The following is a 15,200-nucleotide window of genomic DNA, read 5'->3' on the forward strand; positions in this document are numbered from 1 at the left end:
TTCATTTTTTCATTCAATTAACCCTCAAATTTGATTTCTGCACCTACCCTAACCTTACATTCAAATGACTCCCAGTACAGCCATCAGTGACCCACATGGCACTAAATCCAATAACATTTTTTAATCATCTTATTTGACCTTTCAGAATCATTTGATGTAAATTGACAATTTCTTCTCTAGGCAGTCTATGTCCTTGACTTGAAAGTCAGTCTTGTGATTTCTCATCACCTCCTCTGCTGTGAGTCCTTTAAGTGTTAAAGATCTTCAGAGTTGGGTTTTAGGCTCTCTTATCTCCTCTCTTTGGTATCCCATAGATTCCATGGCTTTAATCATCATGTAGAGTCCAGAATTTCCTTCCTCCAACTTATGTCTTTGACCCAATCCTGTCTTCTGAACCCCAGTCCAATTGCTCACAAGCTATTTTTATTTGGTGTTTTCATAGACACCTCAAATTCAACATGCTCAAAGTTTAGTCTGTATTCTTTTCCACAAAGCACAGTCTTCTTTAGTCCCCTGTTGAGTAGGAAACATTCTCTCCCTGATCATTTATTGAGAATCATTTGGACTCTTACCTTTCCTTCACTCCATGTGTCCAAATAATTACCAAATCGTGTACATTTAACTTTCAAAATCTTTCTTGAATTCATTTAATTCAATCCATTTCTTCCCTAGATCAGGCCATCTTTTCCCTGGACTAAAACAAAAACCTTATAATTGATTTCCCTAGATCCTCTCATGGGCTTCTCCAATCTATTTGTAACACTGCAGTGGAAGTGATATTTTTTCCCAAATCACTTCTTGGACTCCATTTCCACTTTCCAGTAATTCCCTTCCTCTCCTCTTTTCCCAATTAAACAGGAAGATCACTTACTTGTATTTATAATCTACATTTCTTCTGTCTCCCATCTCCTAATCATGATGGACTTACTCCAAAAGAGTCTGTATGTCCCAGAAATTCCATTTTTCTCCTCCTATTCTTCACAGGTAAACGTCTCGAAAACTTTCCATACTTACCATCTACATTTACTCAGGGTAGTCCCCAGTTTTATAATCACACACCAACCCAATCGGAAATGACCTCCATCCATACAAGCTGTGGGGAACATCTTACCCAAGCACAACCTCCTTGTGGCTAAATCCATGGGGAGGTTCCAGGTTCTCATCTCACATTATTAATCTTGCACTCAACACTGAAGGTCTCTGCACTCTTCTTGAAATACTGTCTTCCCTTTTCTCTGTCAGTATATTTTGATCTTATCTTTTGGGGAGTTCCTTCTGTCTTATTTCTCTTTATATCTACTATCTTCACTCTAGTTCAAGTTTTGCATCATCTCATGCCTGGAAATTTTCAGTGACTACTACATTTGCTCTTCCCCCTCTCAAATCCTCTCTCAATACAGCAGATAGGGTGTTCTTGTCAAAATGCAAATCTGCACCTACACTCTGAGGATGAAGGCCTAAATTCTTAAGATAGCCCACCAACCCCTTCACCATCTGCCCAACTTCCTTTGCAAACTTATCTCCCAGAGATGTGCCTGTCGCTGCACTCACTTTTTGGATAATTTAACCTCCTTTCTGCCTCTTGTAACTGGCCAATGTGATTAGCACCAGGCACATACATCAGGAAAACTGAGTGACCTAATGTTGACCTTCACTGCAGGGAGGGTCTGAAGACACTGACTGCGGTCAAGTGACCAATAAAAACAATACTAGTTTCAATAATAAAACAATAGGACTGCAGTTTATGTTGACCAATCAGAATTCCACAGGTTTCAATTCTTTATATGCATATGTGGACTAAATTGAAGACTAGGGCGGGAAGCCCATCCACAATACATTTCGAGGAGACCATCTGAAGAACAGACTTCTGGGTAAAGTCACCTGTAATAGAGTCTTCCTCCTTGACACACCTGGTAGGTAGAGTTTGACATTCTGGTAGTGAGTGGGAGGTTGGTTCTGTAACATTGTCCCTTCTGTACAGCCTCCTGTGACAAGGCCTTCTTAAATCTTCTTTCTTGGAGTGACCATCCCTCCTTCCTTTGACTAGTTAACTCTTATCCTTCAGGTTGCAACATAATTGACCCTTTTCCCGGGAAACCCTGACACACTTTCCTAACTAGATACAATCTTCCACTTACACAAATTCTACTAAAACATCTTGAAGTTTTCTTGTAGGATTTAATAGCAAATAAATGCAAAATTTGCCATTTTCTGTGCACACTTGGTTAATGTCTGATCTTGGCCTCAACCCTTCCCTGCTAGATGGTCAGCTTCATGAGAAGAACTCTGCTGGTGCTCACCATTTTGGCCCCAGTGCCTAAGATAGTACTGAATATAGGAACCAGCAGTTAACATAATGGCTATGTCACTGGACTCCCACATAGTCGACCGTGGTTCACGTCCCGGACCCGGTGGCTTAAAACTCACGCCGGGCACGTGTGTGTGCGTGCCCAAGATCCTGAGAGGAGTGCGGAGTAGAAGGGATTGCAGCGTGACCATCCCCCCGGGGGGTGATTTCTCGCTTTCTGTCTCTCTGTCTCTCTCTGTCTGTCTGGCAGCGCACGCGCCCTATAGCGTAAAACCTCTCCAAAAAAAAAAGATAGTACTGAGTATGTAATAGGCACTCAATTAATATATGTTGATAAACAAATGAAAGAACACACACAGCATATGGGTTGAGGGCTTCTCCTCTTTTGAAGATCTGGATGTGACTAAAAAACTCAAAATAGGGGCTCCTCTAATCCTTTCTTAATCCAGTCCTTTGAATTTACCATACTAATTAAAAGTATGGTAAATTAAGCTCCAAAGTCAAATTGCATGGTCTTCAGATCTGGCTTTGACACCTAATGTAAACTCTCTAAGCCTCATAAATGGAGGTGACCAGCATACTGCGGTGATCAGCATACCACGGTGCACAGTTCTGGCGAGGATCTTATGAAGAAATGCAAGTAAGTAGTTCAGCAGAGTCAGTCACACAGTAAGTGCTCATTAAATGGTAGCTGTTAAATCTGGCTATCTTTTCCCTCAAGCTTTTCTCTTTTTCCACCCATGATCTTAGTGGGCTCTTTAGATTCCATTTCCACAATTAGCTTGGTGGAAAACACAGTCTCTCCACCTCTCACCAGAAATCTAATCCATAAAGTTTATTCTGTTTCTTGTGGTTATACTGAAGTTGTGTACTTTTACCAAAAATTGCCTAGTGCCTATGGTAACCCAATTATTCGTCTGATTGAGGGTCTCTTTTCTGTGACTTCCCAGACAGAACTGAACATTTCTCTCTGTGTGGGTTTGAATTGTTCTCTTCATTACCACTTATAGCATAAGTCATCAAGGGCAAGTGCTCAGGAATAAAAGGAGATTAAAGATTGCTCACAGAAACGCAGAGCAGATCAACATTGTTTAGAGACATAGAGGCTTGAGAAAAGTGAGCTTTCCAAGTTGATGCAGAATCAATAGAGAAGATAAGAAAACAAAATCCACTGTTGAGGAGCCAGCAGGTGGCATGGTGGTTAAGGTGATGGACTCCTACATGGCCAACTACGGTTTGAGTCCAGACCTGGTGGCTTGCTTTCTCACTTTCTCTCTCTCTCACTCTGTCTCTCTCTGGTCAAATGAAAATTAATTAATTAATTAATTAATTCTTTAAAATAAAATTCACCATAGAATTCTCTCACTGAGGGTGCCTAATCCTCTGTGCAAATGACAATGTTGAATGTGGAGAATGTCTCTGTTCTCTAAAGCATGAAATGTCTAGACTGTGTGGTGTGTGTGTCTCTGTGTGTAAGAGACTATAAGAGATAGGAAGGTAGAGACCTGGCATAGTTGCATTGCTACCCTATGAAATTTGGGAGATATTTTTTGCAGAACCATATTATTTCTTTAAATAATTATTCCATTTTACTTATTATTATTTTCCAGTTTGATACAGGGTAAGTGTGCTCATCAGAGAGAGATGGAAGCAGAGAGAGAGAAAGAGAGAGGAAAAGTGAGAAAGAAAGCTGCCAGGTCTGGGATTTGAACCTTGGTTGGCCATGTGGGAGTTCAGTGCCTTAACAGCCATGCCACCTGCTGGCCCCTAACCACACTGTTTTTTAGTTAAGTATTTTAGACATTTAATATCGTTCCCTTCACTCTCCCAGGAAGAACAGGAAGAATATTTTCCAAGGCCTATTTTTTTAAAAATGTTATGTCACTTTAAAAGAAAAAAATTTAAGGTATAAAAGTAATTATTCATCTCAAATGAGGCCAAAAAATTAAGGTAAGGTGTATATTTTAAAAAACACACAAGTATCAGAAGAATACCTCCTATAAAACTTTGCTACATGTTTTAGCTTTGGAATATTTGATCTCAGCTTCATATGACAAAAACACTGTGAAATGATTGCCTACAGGGGAAAAGACAATTAGTCTTTCTCAAACTGGGTTGAACAAAATTTGTGTTAGGTTACTTGAGTTGGGATGTCTAAACATGTGGCTCCACACGACATACATATGTGCTTTTTGTAATACCGATCCAAGAAATGCAGGTGACAGGATAAATTCTATTTCTCATCCCATTCGAAACGTTTCAAACATTGTCCTGAACCCACAGCCCACACAATGCCATTAACCAAGAGGCATAAAGCACACACCGCACTTGAGCAGACAAGCCACCTTTTCTGTCCATGGACTACGCAGGCTGCTGAGCACGGGGAGCAGCAGGCATGTTCCCAAAAGCACTAGAGCACTTGTGTACTGGGACAGTGAGCTATGATCTGACAACGCATGGAAGTGACAGTGGATCATGTAAACCTACACCTCCAAATCCTCACTCAATTTCCCAGCTTAGTTTTCCCTTTGCCATATCCCCTAGTGTGCTCCAGTGTTATCCACAGAAGGGAGACAATGAAGAAAGAGAAATCTTAACTATTTTCAACTAAAGCATGTTTCTTTAGAAATTTTAGAGCAAAATGTAAGACTACATGAATACATTGCTAGGTCCCATCCGGAAGACTTTGGAATGAACATCCACAAGTGAAAAACTCTAAAGTGTAAATTTTGTGAGCTTTGCAGTAACGCTATCTCTGCCCCCAGAATGGTCTCTGATGAAGTCTCATCCATCAGCCCATGTTTCTTTCTTTCAGAATGAAGACTAGAGGAGATCGCTGCGGTGGAGAGAAAATCTCACAGAATGAACACTTGGCATGACCTCTTAAAGGGCCATTAGTCCCGAGCCTTATATTTTATCTTCTAGATCTTTTGTCTTATGAAAGATCAAAGGAAAACTGAATGCATACTTGGTAGAGAAAATGCTTATTTTTTTTTTCATTATGTTCATCATGAAGCAAATCAATGAAAGGGACAGGTTCTAATATTGCTTTTGAAGGGTTTAGGTCATTAACTGTGCACACAATGGTAGCTGTCATAAGAACAAGTCTAAAAACTAGTGACAGTGTCAGTAGACCATGAGTTCTCACATTCCCAATGCTAATCTCATTCTCTGGTTTGCATTTCTGCTCTAGACATAGCCCTCATCCAAGTCTCATCACTGTAATCTTCAAGTAAGACACTTCACTCTGTAAGACAATTGCTCAGCTCAGCCTCGGGTTTAGGGACGAACACATTCTCCAAAGCCCATCTTCCATAGCACGGTAACTCTAGCTTAGCGAATGAGCTGAGTCTGTAGTTAGTGGAGCTTTATTTTGTTAGCAAACAAAATCACTAAGCCAGCATTTAAGCAAATAGGAGCATCCCTTTTCCTTTGTTCCTCATTGACATTCCTACACTTACTGATAAGCCAGAAAAATATATGTGGGGCAAAGATAGAGTCTGGGATATTAAGGACTCCCTATTTTGAAGCATATCCATAATGTCCAACATGGGCTGAAATATCTCCAGGAAAAATCCATTGATTCTATCAGTTGCAAAGGGCTTAATTCTCTTTGTTATTGATTGACAAGTCTCAGCTCCCACATAGTGTTAACATTCAGTAAGTTCCAGGAAAAACAAATAAATGAAACCAAATATTAGCACCAAAAAAATATAACCGTGTTTCTGAAATACTAGTGTGCACAGGAATTACCTGGATGAGTCCCTATAAAGCAATTATTTTGGTTTACCCTTACAAATTTTGACTATCTACTGTAAATTTAAAATCTACGCTCTTTATTTTTTAACAAGCACTCTCAACATTTTTTTATGCTTCTGATTTCCCATCACACTTAGAGCACCACTTGGTATCCCTAGCTCAGGTTAGCAAAACAGGACCCTTTTGATGACCATCACTCAGGGCAGTCTCAGATTAGGTTAGAGCCAATAGCCAATCTTCTCTTTCTTATCTTTCTACATCTAAAGGTTCTTCCTATCTTCTTTTTTAAATCTCTGGTATTCGAAAACGTTTGAAAATGTTTAAAGACCAAGTTAAGATATTTTTTCAACTGTTAACATTGGGTACTGAGATATGGAATTGTTGTGGATAAATCCTGCTATTTCAATGTCAATGACATCCTTCTAAATCATCCCTTCTAACTTTCCTCTGTTCTTGACTTCTTCTCAAAATAGTATAAATTATCCTACAAAAGTCACACTCAAAAGCAAACAAACCTGAGCCAGCTTTGTGGTGCAGTGATAAAGCACTGCTCAAGAGAAGCCATATCCCACATGGCAACCACCGTTCAAATTTCTGGCCCATTCAGCTTAAAACACGCCAGGCACATGTGCAAGAGCCCAGGATCCAATGGGCTGAAGGACAGAAGGAAGAGAATCACAGAGTGACCAGAGCCTAAGGAAGGTGCTGCTCTCTTCCTCTTCCTCTGCCTTTCACATATGCACACATATGCTTTAGCATGAGTAAAGAAGAGAAAAAATGAAAGTGAAGGAGAAAAAGCTATTTAGTAAGATAAAGAGAAAAATCTATCCAGTGAGGTAAAATAGAATAAGATCCATTGTATCTTACTGTGGAAAATTGGCCCATATTTTTAAGAATCAAATCAGAAATTAAGAGCTACTTAGTTCAAAATCAGTATATCAATAGAATTGCTAGGATCTTATTCTGGAAGTGCAGGAGGATACTGCAGAGTAAAAGTTTTGGATAAAATACCTGATTGTAATGCAAAAAGTGGTGCACCCATTGTGTGGGGTCATGATTATTACAAAAAGTTTGCACCATTCTCTTTCTTCATAACATGCAACAAGTGTCCATTAAAGGTATCTGTGGATGATAACAACAACATGAAACAAAACCCATCATCCTTTAGAAATGAAAGTTTTAACAAATCACATCTTTAGGCCATATATATATATATATATATATATTCACCATTAGGAAACTATCAGAATGTATAAAAACAGGAAAATAGTATTTTCCTAAATGTGAACTTTTTCATTAAACTTCAGAACGCAAAGCTGAGAGAAGCACCCTTGAAGTCTAAAACAGTTATTTTGGGGAAAATAAAGAAAGCATTATGATCTATGCAGTGCAGTGGATAATGAAAATCAAGAATCCTTTACTCTGATAGGAGCCACAACAGCAACACCACTACCAAAAAAGAAAAAAAAAAAAAAAGTACAGATGACATTCGTGACACGGGCAGGACTTTCAGAGAGGCATGACTCAGCTGGTGACTCAGCTGGATTACAATGAATCAGGATCTAGTTTTCAGTTCAATAGATCCAGAATCTTAAATTGATCAGATCTGGAGAATTGAACTAAACTCATCATACTCAGAAGAAACTGGGTATGTAGGACTACAAATGTTAACTTATTAACTTAAGTAGGACGTAATTACTGTTAAAGTGTGGAGACACTTGCTAATGAGTCAGCATGTTATTTTTCTTCCAAGCTGAGAATTCTATATACTCGGGCAGCAAATGTCTAATTAGAAGATTGCTTGGACGGCATGAAATAAAACATGGCAGAATTAAACCAATGAGGCCCAATGTTATCCTAGTGGAATCACACCTTGGTCATCAAGTCTCAAACCTGAGTGTTCACAAAAGTACCTCAGTTGAAAAGAAAGAAAAACATTTAAAACCACTTAAAATATAACCTATAACCATTCCTCTAAGAGGAATGTTCTGTAAATCAGGATGCAAATAGGATGAGATTCAGAAGGGGACTCATGGACGATTATTTAAGGCCATTTAGAATGTATGGGATTTAAGGATTCAAAATCATGAAAAGAATTATGACTTCCCATAGACCAGATTCATTGCCACTTGAAAAGATCAAGCCAGGTTTAATTAGCTGTGAGTTTGACCATATAAATGGAATTTATATTTTAGTTTAAGGCAATAAAAATTCCATAGAAGTGAATTTCTAAAATGTTGTTGCTGCTTTTTACTGCTTTTTCTTTTTTTGAGGAAGACTTGATAGGAGTCAATTAGGGACATTTATAGAATCTTAAATCTAATGCGAAGACTTTCTGGGTTTGCTGACTGTGAGCACCAGGAAATACAGCTGCTTCCTCTTCAATAGGAGCAAGCACTCATTTATTTTTTTTTCATAATGATCTAAGTCAGTAATTATTAACAGAGAGTGACCATCAAAATCACCAGGGAATATTTTTCACCATTTATGTCTACCTGGCCTCTACCCTGTACTTCCTAAATAAAAATTTTATGGGCCAAGTGTAAACATAATGTGTTTGCAAAACTCTGTGAGGGGATTCTGATGCTAAGTTTTAAGGATAAAGGTGGGCAAAATGGGCAGTGTTCTAGCATCAGGCCTGTCCAGGACAGCAGAATCCCAAAGCTCACAAGACAGGAAATTTGGATTCTATGGTTGGAAATGTGCTCAGAAGTAGCACCATCTGCTCGTGAACGCCGTTACTACATCATTTCCTCTGACCAAAGCCTGGATTTGAAAGGCTGGGTCGGGTTGGATACTGCTTTGTTGTTTATCCAAGATATTTTTATGTTTAGTTCTATATATTCACTGGGAAAATACTAAGCCAGTGCTAGTTTAAGGAAGTTAAAGACATTTGTAAACATTTCTATTTGGTGATGAAATGGAAATGATTTATTTTGAGCACTCTGGTGAAAAAGCCATTTGCATTTTGCTAAGATTGTGTTCTGGCAAGGCACAGAATTTGATAATAGCCATGTTCCTAATTATTAGCACCCTATTCTTAATACGACTTGGATTGCTTTAGAATGCACTGTCTTCGTTTCAAGAAAACTTTAAAAGAATGCCTTATTTTTACACAGAAATGAATCAATTTTAGCATTCTTTCCTTTGAAGCATCTCCTCAGTTGTTGAACTAATACTATGATAATGTTAGAACTAAGAACTGTCATTACCATTTTATATATGGGTAAACCAAGACTTGGGAAAATTTGTCTCTATTCTAGTGTCAAGTAACACTGGAATGTGAGGAGTGTCAACTGTTTCACGTAACTTACATTCATGAAGCCCATGCATTATTCCAAAGATCCATGAGAAAAATTTCTTTTTCGCCATTTTAAAGAAGAAAAACTGAGTATTAGAAGAGTGTTATAGGGGCCAGCAGGTGGCAGGTTGGTAAAGGTGCTGGACTCCCTTATGGCTGCTCTATTTTGTGCCCTGGACCTGGTGGCTTGCTTTCACACTTTCCATCTCTTTGTCGCTCTCTGGTGAGTGCATGAGCCTTATAACAAATTAATAATAATAATAATAATAAATAAAACTCAATAAATTTCTTTTTTCTTTAGAGAGATTTTTTGCTAAAGGGCTCATGCAGAGAGAGGCAGAGAGACAGAAAGTGAGAAATCATCCCCCAGGGGGGATGGCCACACAGCAATCCCTTTTTCTCTATTCTCTCGGGATTTGAGGTATACGACTCTTGTACTTAGTGTGAGTTTTAAACCACTGGTTCCAAGACTCAAACCATGGTCAACTACGTGGGAGTTCAGTGATGTAACCATTACACCATCTGCTGGTTCCAATAATTTTTTTTTAAAAAAAGAAGGGTTGTTATTAACTTGCCCTAGTCACATGGAGAAAGTGGTGAAGCTGAGATTACTTGCCCTCAAAGCACATATTTTCATAATATACTAATTCCTCTTCCTCTCAGTAAAACGAAGACATCTACATGATCCTTTAGGAGCAGTCTGGACTTTTCCTCTCCTGACTCACCTCCTGAACTGTGATGACCCCATACTGGGTGCTAGAACCTAGCTCTGTTTCTGGGATTCGGCCAGCTCTGTGTCCAGACAGAACTGGCAGAATCTGAACCCACAGGTGACCTGAGCTCCAAAGTCTGGCATTGAAAGGGAAGTCCAGGGCCAAAGTGATCAATGAGCCTTAAATTGGATCAACGAGGCTTCCAGTGCATCAGTGAGGCTTCAGCTGCATTTTGTCACCAGGAGGTTGGGAGTCTGTATTACCTGGTTTTGGAGATACCTTGGGACTCTTATTATCTGAATATTTCTTGGGAAACCGTTAATCACTCAGGAATGAGATGGTTCTTATAAAACCCTAACAACCAGAAAGCATCTCACTAAATTTCTCTTAGCGTAACAATTCTAAAAGTTGAAGGGTACTTTGTTTTTCATTTTCATGTGCACTTTTAGGGAACTTTCTCAAGTCTCCCTTAATCCTTTAAACAACATGAGGAAGCTTGCCTAGTGATTGTCCTTTTTCCACAGGGACGCTGAGGCATAGAGAGGCCAAACACCTGTCACCTAGACTAAGGAGGGAGTTGGGGTTTACCCTCAGAGCACGTGTTCTTTGCCAGGTCATGGGATCGCCTGCTGACAGCCCTCCCATTGTAGATTATTTCATTCACAATCTGGCAGAGTGGAAGAGGGCATGTGTGGAGAGGGAGTTTCCTCTGAGGGATTAATGATGGTGCACCTGAGTAAATCTCAGTGCCACACAATTAGTGGCATCGTCTGTGTTCAAGTCTTCGTTACACAATTTCTTAGTGTCAGAGATGTCAAAGACAAACCTTGAGAAGTGCTTCTAGAGGATTCTGACACGGCTCCTGTGTGACCTCACAGCAGCTTGTGTTTCCTTCAAACTAGGGATTCAGAAGACTAATTGGGAAAGGGACAAAAGCAAAGACTTTTTTCCCACCTCTTGGGTTAGACTGGCTTAGTTTTCCTTATGAATTTTCTTCTATTAAAGTGCTTTTAAATGACTTACTTCCTAATGATTAATACATGAAAGTAGGCTAAAATACAAAATATCTAATACTACATGTGTAAATACACACCTGAAATATTAAATTAAATTAAAATCAAGTCAAAAGCCTTTGGGTTTTTCATTGTTGTTGTTAAAAGACAGAACGAAGTATGCTTATTATGACAAATGTTTTCAAGGAAAATAAACAAATATAAAATAGAAATTATCCAAAATTTACTACCAGGGGACAACCAGTGTTAACTTTTATGTTTAATTACACATATACTTGCCGAAGAGAGAGAGAAAGAGACAAAGAAAGAGAAGGAGAAAGATTCCCAATGAAGGTATCGTCATACCACAATCCCTTCTCCTCCGTATCTCCATCCTAAAAGAGTTTGAGGCTTGCACACACATGCACCTGACATGTTTTTCAAGAGGCCAGGGCCAGGATTCAAACTGTGGTTGGCCATATGGGACCTGGCTCCTTTAAAACCAGGTTATAGGCGGACTGACATGAGTTACTGTTCTCTCTATATATAGCTAGATAGCGCTATAGATATAGAGATATAGGTATAGTAAATATGTAAATGTAGATTTTACTTTTTAAACGTTTTTGTTAAAAACTAAAACACAAACACATTAGCCTAGGCCCACACAGGGTTAGGATTATCGAGATTACTGTCTTCTATATCCACATGTCCCACTAGAAGGACCATGATGAACCAAAAAGACTAAATCAAGCACGAGAAATAATAAGGCAATCGAGAAACAGGATACGCATGAGCTATACAAGGCTGTTGCCATGGAACAGGACAGACTAACTGCAAACCTTTCATAACTCTAACTATAGAGAGTATAGTATAGTAAAGTTATAAATCAGTAGCAGTCGTTTATTACCATTATCAAGTGTTAAGTAATGTATTTATGTGCCATTCTTTTATTGAACTGGTAGCACAGTGTGTTTGCTTATACCAGCACCGCCACAAGCACGGAAGTAATGCCTTATGCTGCAGCAACACAGCTATGACGTAACTAGATAATAGAAACTTTTCAGAGCCAGCAGGTGGTATGACTGGTGGTTAAGGGTCTGGACTCCCACACGGTCAACAGCAGTTCAAGTCCCAGACCTGGAGGACTTGCTTTCTCACTTTCTCTCTCTCTCTCTCGTGCCCTATAGCAAATTAAATAATAATAGATAAACTTAAATAAATAATTGTTAAAAAAAGGAATTAAAAAATAGAAAATTTTCATCTCCATAATAGTCATAAGGGACCATTGTTGTATATGAAGTCTGTCATTGACCAAAATGTTGTTATTTAGCACGTAAACACATAAATATATCTATGCATAAAAAATCTGAATACTTTTGCATCTCTACAACAAATTCTTTAATATTATCTGGTGGCAAGATAATATTCTATCATATTTCTTAATAACTCATGTTTCGACAAATTTTGGTAATAATATAAACTTCAAGGAGCAGCTTTGTTTTTAGAACAAGTTCCTAAGCTTACGGTGCGTGAGTCCAAAACTATTTTTACTTTATGTAAACAACTGTGTCAAGTCTTTTATGTGCTCTGTCTGTCGGCATCCTCTCCATCCAAGTCATGTACCATCACCCGTATTCTCACTTAGGATTTTCTAATTGTGTTTTTCACATTTAAACCTTTAACATATAACAAATTAACTTTGCCGCTCTGAGTAAAATAGAGATCTAACTTTAAATTGTTTTAAATGGTCAACAACTTGTTGAACAGGGAAACCACCGGCTCAGCCACAGTTGTGCAGGAGGTGGGGCAACACGGCACGATACTGGAGACACGGGGAAGGCCTGAGATCTGGACCCCAGGACATCTGAACATGCCTAACATGCCTGCGGTGCTGTGATGAGACCTGATGGGGGATCCCTCCCCTCTCTCTCTCCATCAAGAGAGAAGTAAATATGCTTTAAAAAAACTATACTTATCATATATACTATATGCTAAACTAGCTTATTTATAATCTCTTCTGATATGTGCACACACACAAAAACCATAAATGCACAAATATGTATGTCTATGTATAAATATACTGCATATGGAAATAGTTATAAATACCCATACTTCTGCATCTGTACTCGTTCTGTTCTATGCCATTGACCCATCTGTCTCTGCTGGCAATTATTATTGACTTAATTCATTATTTTACCTTAAAACGGCCTTCTGATCCAGTAAGGCAAAACTGACCATCCTTTTTTTCCCCTCTTTTGTCTTTTCTTATTGTCAGAGTGGGCATGTGCTTATCAGAGGGAGATGGAGAGGGAGAGAGATGGAAAAAGGACTCCACAATGGGGCATGGTCATGCTGCACTCCCTCTTCCGTCCTTTCTTCATACCACCCAGATTTAAGGAATGCTTACACATGTGCCTGGTGTTTTTCAGGTAGTCAGGGCTGGATTTGAACTATGTCTGGCCCCATTAACCTCTGTGCTATAGTGTCAGCACTGACCCTCTTTATTTTAAACACACACACACACACACACACACACACACACACACACACACTGCTTAATCATATTAAGATACATTTTTCTTAGTTTTTGTTTTTCTTTCTTTTTTGAATCTGCAGACCCTTTGTCTTTTAAATAGGCTTAATAGCCTATTATCAAACATTCTTGGCATAGTGTCTAATCTACTTCATGGAAACAGATAGCACTTCAGGCTAAGAAATCCCAACGCCTCCAGATGCCTGTAGAAGTGATACCAACCAGTTCTGTGGTGTCCCTGTGTGCCAACCACTTCAGAATCCAGTAAGGAGCAGGAAGTGAGGCCATATGAGTGCTTGACTATGATTTCATATGACCGCTCCCCGATTTATTTCTGGAAAGTGCATGTGACATCTCTTCACATACATTGCTATCTTTATGTTCTGCAGAATATGCCAAATGAAGCAACAACCCCAAAGGCAGTCTGTTTGAGAAAATCAATTAGAAAAAAGGACAAAATTATGTCTTGTTTAGGTACAAAACAGAAACATGGCATTTCTGAGACTTGCTGTGACTTTAGATGAAATAAGCTAGTATTTTTAGGTGTTTTGAGCAACTGACTTGCTCTTTCCAGTCTTATATGGAGTCCTTCCCACCATGGTTAAGCAATGAAATTTTTACCCTCTGAAAAATAAGAAAAGAATTTTTTTTTCCTTTGGAAGAATTATTTTATTTAACTTTATTTATTTATTTATTTATTTATTTATTTATTTATTTAAATTGGACCAGAGAGGGACAGCGTGAGAGAGAGAGAAAAGGAAAGTGATAAAGTAAGTTGCTAGGTCTGGGACTCGAACCACAGTTAGCTATGTGGAAGTCCAACACCCCCAACCACCATGCCACCTGCTGGACCTGAAAAGATAAACTTTTAATAGAGCAGATGAAGCTCTACTGACCCACTAATATTCCTGTCCTGTAGGTCGCCTTCTTAAAGGCACAAAAAAGGGCAATTGGCTGAGATCAGACATGAAACCCGTGGCTAAGGAAGGGTAGAGAGGGACCAGCAGTTAGTATAATGGCTATGTCACTGGACTCCCACGTAGTCGACCGCAGTTCGAGTGCCAGACCCGGTGGCTTAAACTCACGCTGGTTACATGTGTGTGCATGCCCAAGATCCCAAGAGGAGAATGGAGGAGAAGGGATTGTGGCATGACCATCCCTCCTGGGGGGTGATTTCTCGCTTTCTGTCTCTCTGTCTCTCTCTGTCTGGTGAGTGCCCGTGCCCTGTAGTAAAAAAAAACTCCCAAAAAAAAAAAAAAAAAAAAAAGGAAGGGTAGAGAATCGTCACATGCAGGGGTTGTGGCAGGTCTATAGCAGTATTACCACCAGTTTTTGCTTTTTAAGACAGAGACTCACTATATTGGGATCCTCTGAGCTCTTGAGTAACTGGAATGACAGGAGTGCATCTGCACCAGCATGCCTGGTTTTTCTGGATGGGGCAGGAATAGAACCTGGGCCCCCATGTGGTCTCAGCCTGCTGAGTGGTGGTGTCAGTCAGCCCCCACTACCACATTTGGACTATCAAAGTGTTGTGATCAATCGCCACTGACATCCAAGAGCCTGGATGTGTAGATTATCCTTCTTGGTCGGCATT

Source organism: Tupaia chinensis, unplaced genomic scaffold, assembly GCF_000334495.1.
Source record: "Tupaia chinensis unplaced genomic scaffold, TupChi_1.0 Scaffold000340_1, whole genome shotgun sequence".
Taxonomy (NCBI): domain Eukaryota; kingdom Metazoa; phylum Chordata; class Mammalia; order Scandentia; family Tupaiidae; genus Tupaia; species Tupaia belangeri.